Raw genomic sequence first — 6,659 nt, 5'->3', positions numbered from 1 at the left:
ACCATCCGAACTAACGAGATACCATTGTACATACAAACTTAACAATCCGGACTAACAAGTTACCACTGTAACACAACCGAAACTATCTGGACTAACGAGATACCAATATACAAACAACCTAATCCATCCGGACTAACGAGATACCACTGTACACACAACCTAAACCATCCGGACTAACAAGATACCACTGTACACACAACCTAAACCATCCGGACTAACAAGATACCACTGTACACACAACCTAAACCATCCGGACTAACAAGATACCACTGTACACACAACCTAAACCATCCGGACTAACAAGATACCACTGTACACACAACCTAAACCATCCGGACTAACAAGATACCACTGTACACACAACCTAAACCATCCGGACTAACAAGATACCACTGTACACACAACCTAAACCATCCGGACTAACAAGATACCACTGTACACACAACCTAAACCATCCGGACTAACAAGATACCACTGTACACACAACCTAAACCATCCGGACTAACAAGATACCACTGTACACACAACCTAAACCATCCGGACTAACAAGATACCACTGTACACACAACCTAAACCATCCGGACTAACAAGATACCACTGTACACACAACCTAAACCATCCGGACTAACAAGATACCACTGTACACACAACCTAAACCATCCGGACTAACAAGATACCACTGTACACACAACCTAAACCATCCGGACTAACAAGATACCACTGTACACACAACCTAAACCATCCGGACTAACAAGATACCACTGTACACACAACCTAAACCATCCGGACTAACAAGATACCACTGTACACACAACCTAAACCATCCGGACTAACAAGATACCACTGTACACACAACCTAAACCATCCGGACTAACAAGATACCACTGTACACACAACCTAAACCATCCGGACTAACAAGATACCACTGTACACACAACCTAAACCATCCGGACTAACAAGATACCACTGTACACACAACCTAAACCATCCGGACTAACAAGATACCACTGTACACACAACCTAAACCATCCGGACTAACAAGATACCACTGTACACACAACCTAAACCATCCGGACTAACAAGATACCACTGTACACACAACCTAAACCATCCGGACTAACAAGATACCACTGTACACACAACCTAAACCATCCGGACTAACAAGATACCACTGTACACACAACCTAAACCATCCGGACTAACAAGATACCACTGTACACACAACCTAAACCATCCGGACTAACAAGATACCACTGTACACACAACCTAAACCATCCGGACTAACAAGATACCACTGTACACACAACCTAAACCATCCGGACTAACAAGATACCACTGTACACACAACCTAAACCATCCGGACTAACAAGATACCACTGTACACACAATCTAAACCATCCGGACTAACAAGATACCACTGTACACACAATCTAAACCATCCGGACTAACAAGATACCACTGTACACACAATCTAAACCATCCGGACTAACAAGATACCACTGTACACACAACCTAAACCATCCGGACTAACAAGATACCACTGTACACACAATCTAAACCATCCGGACTAACAAGATACCACTGTACACACAATCTAAACCATCCGGACTAACAAGATACCACTGTACACACAATCTAAACCATCCGGACTAACAAGATACCACTGTACACACAATCTAAACCATCCGGACTAACAAGATACCACTGTACACACAATCTAAACCATCCGGACTAACAAGATACCACTGTACACACAATCTAAACCATCCGGACTAACAAGATACCACTGTACACACAATCTAAACCATCCGGACTAACAAGATACCACTGTACACACAATCTAAACCATCCGGACTAACAAGATACCACTGTACACACAATCTAAACCATCCGGACTAACAAGATACCACTGTACACACAATCTAAACCATCCGGACTAACACGATACCACTGTACACACAATCTAAACCATCCGGACTAACAAGATACCACTGTACACACAAATTAAACCATTCAAACTAACAAGATATCACTGTACACACAACCTAAACCATCCAGACTAACAAGATACCACTGTACACACAACCTAAACCATCCGGACTAACACGATACCACTGTACACACAATCTAAATCATCCGGACTAACAAGATACCACTGTACACACAAATTAAAACACTCAAACTAACAAGATACCACTGTACACACAATCTAAACCATTCGGACTTACTAGACACCTCTTTACACACAAACAAAATCATCCGGACTTACTAGACATCACTTGACACACAAACAAAATCATCCGGACTTACTAGACACCTCTTTACACACAAACTAAACCATCCGGACTAACGGGTTAGCAATGTATATTCCTATATTATACTCTCTTTTTGTTGTTTTCGAATCTTGCATACGGGCCTTATCATTTAGCTGTTCGTTTATTCACGCAAGATTTAAACTTCATTATTGAAATATGTTTCAAGGCAAGATATTGAAATCGTTGTGTAACGTTGCATCCTTGGACGCAAATTATATGTAAACTAAGGCACATCAATTAATTACGTGTTCTAGAAATGTCAAAGATGTCATTTCCAAGTATAAATCCCAATATCCTTTCTCAGAAATGACATTTAAACACGCATAAAGTCGATTAAATTTGAACCTAAATAATTATTTTTCATCTAGACTGTGAAATGACGTCCTAAACTCAGCTGTCGTTTTGAGGAGTATTATTACATATCTGGGGAATCACAATGAGTTATCACAGACCAGGAAATGCAAAGACAAATTATTTAGTGGAATACAGCCAATTACAGATATACATTGTTACAATGCATTTTTGATTTATCTTTATCAAATATTCCATCAATGTATGGATTCCAATGCTTCAATTAAAACAAATGAGTACTCTCTGAATGTGGCAGAGTTAAATAGATAATACATGATGTCATTTTCGAAAAGGAATATTGGTTAAATCGAAAGCAAAAACCCAGACATTGTGACGCTGTTGAGGTGGTACTACGCGTGAAAATTTATTACACCGTTTACGTTGTATATTACACGTGAGAAGTTATTAAACTGTTAACGTGTTATTACACATGAAAAGTTGCGACACTGTTTACGTGGTATTACACGTAAGAAGTTATAACACACCTAACGCGGTATTACACGTGAGACGCTGTGACACTGCTTACATACATTGTAGTATTACACGTGAGAAGTTTAGACATTGTTTACGTGGTTTTACACGTGAGACGCTGTGACACTGTTTACGCGGTATTACACGCGAGAAGTTGTGACACTGTTTACGTGGTATTACACGTGAGAAGTTATAACGCTGTTTACATAGTATTACACGTGAGAAGTTTAGACATTGTTTACGTGGTTTTACACGTGAGACGCTGTGACACTGTTTACGCGGTATTACACGCGAGAAGTTGTGACACTGTTGACGTGGTATTACACGTGAGAGGTTGTAACACTGTTTACGTGGTATTACACAGAGAAGTTATGACACTGTTTACATGGTATAACACGTGAGAAGTAATGACACTGTTTACGTGGTATTACACGTAAGAGGTTGAAACACTGTTTACATGGTATAACACGTGAGAAGTTGTGACACTGTTGACGTGGTATTACACGTGAGACGTTGTGACACTGTTTGCATAGTATCACACGTGAGAAGTTTAGACATTGTTTACGTGGTTTAACACGTGAGAAGTTGTGACACTGTTTACGTGGAATTACACGTGAGAAGTTGTGACACTGTTTACATAGTATTACACGTGAGAAGTTATGACACTGTTGACGTGGTATTACACGTAAGAGGTTGTAACACTGTTTACATGGTATAACACGTGAGAAGTCGTGACACTGTTGACGTAGTATTACACGTGAGAAGTTGTGACACTGTTGACGTGGTATTACACGTGAGACGTTGTGACACTGTTTGCTTAGTATCACACGTGAGAAGTTTAGACATTGTTTACGTGGTTTATCAGGTGAGAAGTTGTGACACTGTTTACGTGGAATTACACGTGAGAAGTTATGACACTGTTGACGTTGAATTACACGTTAGAGGTTGTAACACTGTTTACATGGTATAACACGTGAGAAGTTGTGACACTGTTGACGTGGTATTACACGTGAGACGTTGTGACACTGTTTGCATAGTATCACACGTGAAAAGTTTAGACATTGTTTCCGTGGTTTAACACGTGAGAAGTTGTGACACTGTTGACGTTGTATTACACGTGAGACGTTGTGACACTGTTTGTATAGTATCACACGTGAGAAGTTTAGACATTGTTTACGTGGTTTAACACATGAGAAGTTTAGACATTGTTCACGTGGTTAAACACGTGAGAAGTTGTAACACTGTTTACGTGGAATTACACGTGAGGGATTGTAACACTGTTTACATGGTATTACACGTGAGAAGTTTAGACATTGTTTACGTGGTTAAACACGTGAGAAGTTGTAACACTGTTTACGCGGTATTACACGTAAGAGGTTGTAACACTGTTTGCATAGTATCACACGTGAGAAGTTTAGACATTGTTTACGTGGTTTAACACGTGAGAAGTTGTGACACTGTTTACGTGGAATTACACGTGAGTGTTTGTGACACTGTTTACATGGTATTTCACGTGAGAAGTTTAAACATTGTTTACGTGGTTAAACACGTGAGAAGTTGTAACACTGTTGACGTGGAATTACACGTGAGGGGTTGTAACACTGTTTACATGGTATTACACGCGAGAAGTTTAGACATTGTTTACGATGTTAAACACGTGAGGATTTGTAACACTGTTTACGTGGAATTACACGTGAGAGTTTGTGACACTGTTTACATGGTATTACACGTGAAAAGTTAAGACATTGTTTACGTGGTTAAACACGTGAAACGCTGTGACACTGTTTACGCGGTATTACACGTAAGAGGTTGTAACACTGTTTACATAGTATCACACGTGAGAAGTTTAGACATTGTTTGCGTGGTTAAACACGTGAGAAGTTGTAACACTGTTTACGTGGAATTACACGTAAGAGGGTGCAACACTGTTTACATGGTATAACACGTTGGAAGTTGTGACACTGTTTATGCGGTATTACACGTGATAAGTTGTGACACTGTTTACGTGGTATTACACGTAAGAGGTTGTAACACTGTTTAAATGGTATAACACGTGAGAAGTTGTGACACTGTTGACGTGGTATTACACGTGAGAAGTTTATACATTGTTTACGTGGTTTAACACGTGAGAAGTTGTGACACTGTCTACGTGGAATTACACGTAAGAGGTTGTAACACTGTTTACATGGTATAACACGTGGGAAGTTGTGACACTGTTTATGCGGTATTACACGTGATAAGTTGTGACACTGTTTACGTGGTATTACACGTAAGAGGTTGTAACACTGTTTACATAGTACCACACGTGAGAAGTTTAGACATTGTTTACGTTGTTAAACACGTGAGAAGTTGTGACACTGTTTACATAGTATTACACGTGAGAAGTTTAGACATTGTTTACGTTGTTAAACACATGAGAAGTTGTGACACTGTTTACGTGGAATTACACGTAAGAGGTTATAACACTGTTTACATGGTATAACACGTGAGAAGTTGTGACACTGTTGACGTGGTATTTCACGTGAGAGGTTGTAACACTGTTTACATAGTATCACACGTGAGAAGTTTAGACATTGTTTACGTTGTTAAACACGTGAGAAGTTGTGACACTGTTTACGTGGAATTACACGTGAGGGGTTGTAACACTGTTTACATGGCATTACACGTGAGAAGTTTAGACATTGTTTACGTGGTTAAACACGTGAGGATTTGTAACACAGTTTACGTGGAATTACACGTGAGAGTTTGTGACACTGTTTACGTGGAATTACATGTGAGAAGTTTAGACATTGTTTACGTGGTTAAACACGTGAGGATTTGTAACACTGTTTACGTGGAATTACACGTGAGAGTTTGTGACACTGCCTACGTGGAATTACACGTGAGAAGTTTAGACATTGTTTACGTGGTTAAACACGTGAGGATTTGTAACACAGTTTACGTGGAATTACACGTGAGAGTTTGTGACACTGTTTACGTGGAATTACACGTGAGAAGTTTAGACATTGTTTACGTTGTTAAACACGTGAGAAGTTGTAACACTGTTTACGTGGAATTACACGTAAGAGGTTGTAACACTGTTTACATGGTATAACACATGAGACGCTGTGACACTGTTTACGTGGTATTACACGTGAAAAGTTGTGACACTGTTTACATAGTATTACACGTGAGAAGTTATGACACTGTTGACGTGGTATTACACGTGAGAAGTTTAGACATTGTTTACGTTGTTAAACACGTGAGAAGTTGTAACACTGTTTACGGGGAATTACACGTAAGAGGTTGTAACACTGTTGACATGGTATAACACGTGAGACGCTGTGACACTTTTTATGCGGTAATACGCGTGATAAGTTTTGACACTGTTTACGTGGTATTACACGTAAGAGGTTGTAACACTGTTTACATGGTATAACACGTGAGACGCTGTGACACTTTTTATGCGGTAATACACGTGATAAGTTGTGACACTGTTTACGTGGTATTACACGTAAGAGGTTGTAACACTGTTTACATGGT

The sequence above is a fragment of the Mizuhopecten yessoensis genome, unplaced genomic scaffold, assembly GCF_002113885.1.
Source record: "Mizuhopecten yessoensis strain PY_sf001 unplaced genomic scaffold, ASM211388v2 scaffold8657, whole genome shotgun sequence".
NCBI lineage: Eukaryota > Metazoa > Mollusca > Bivalvia > Pectinida > Pectinidae > Mizuhopecten > Mizuhopecten yessoensis.
Note: the sequence above shows the minus strand (reverse complement) of the source record.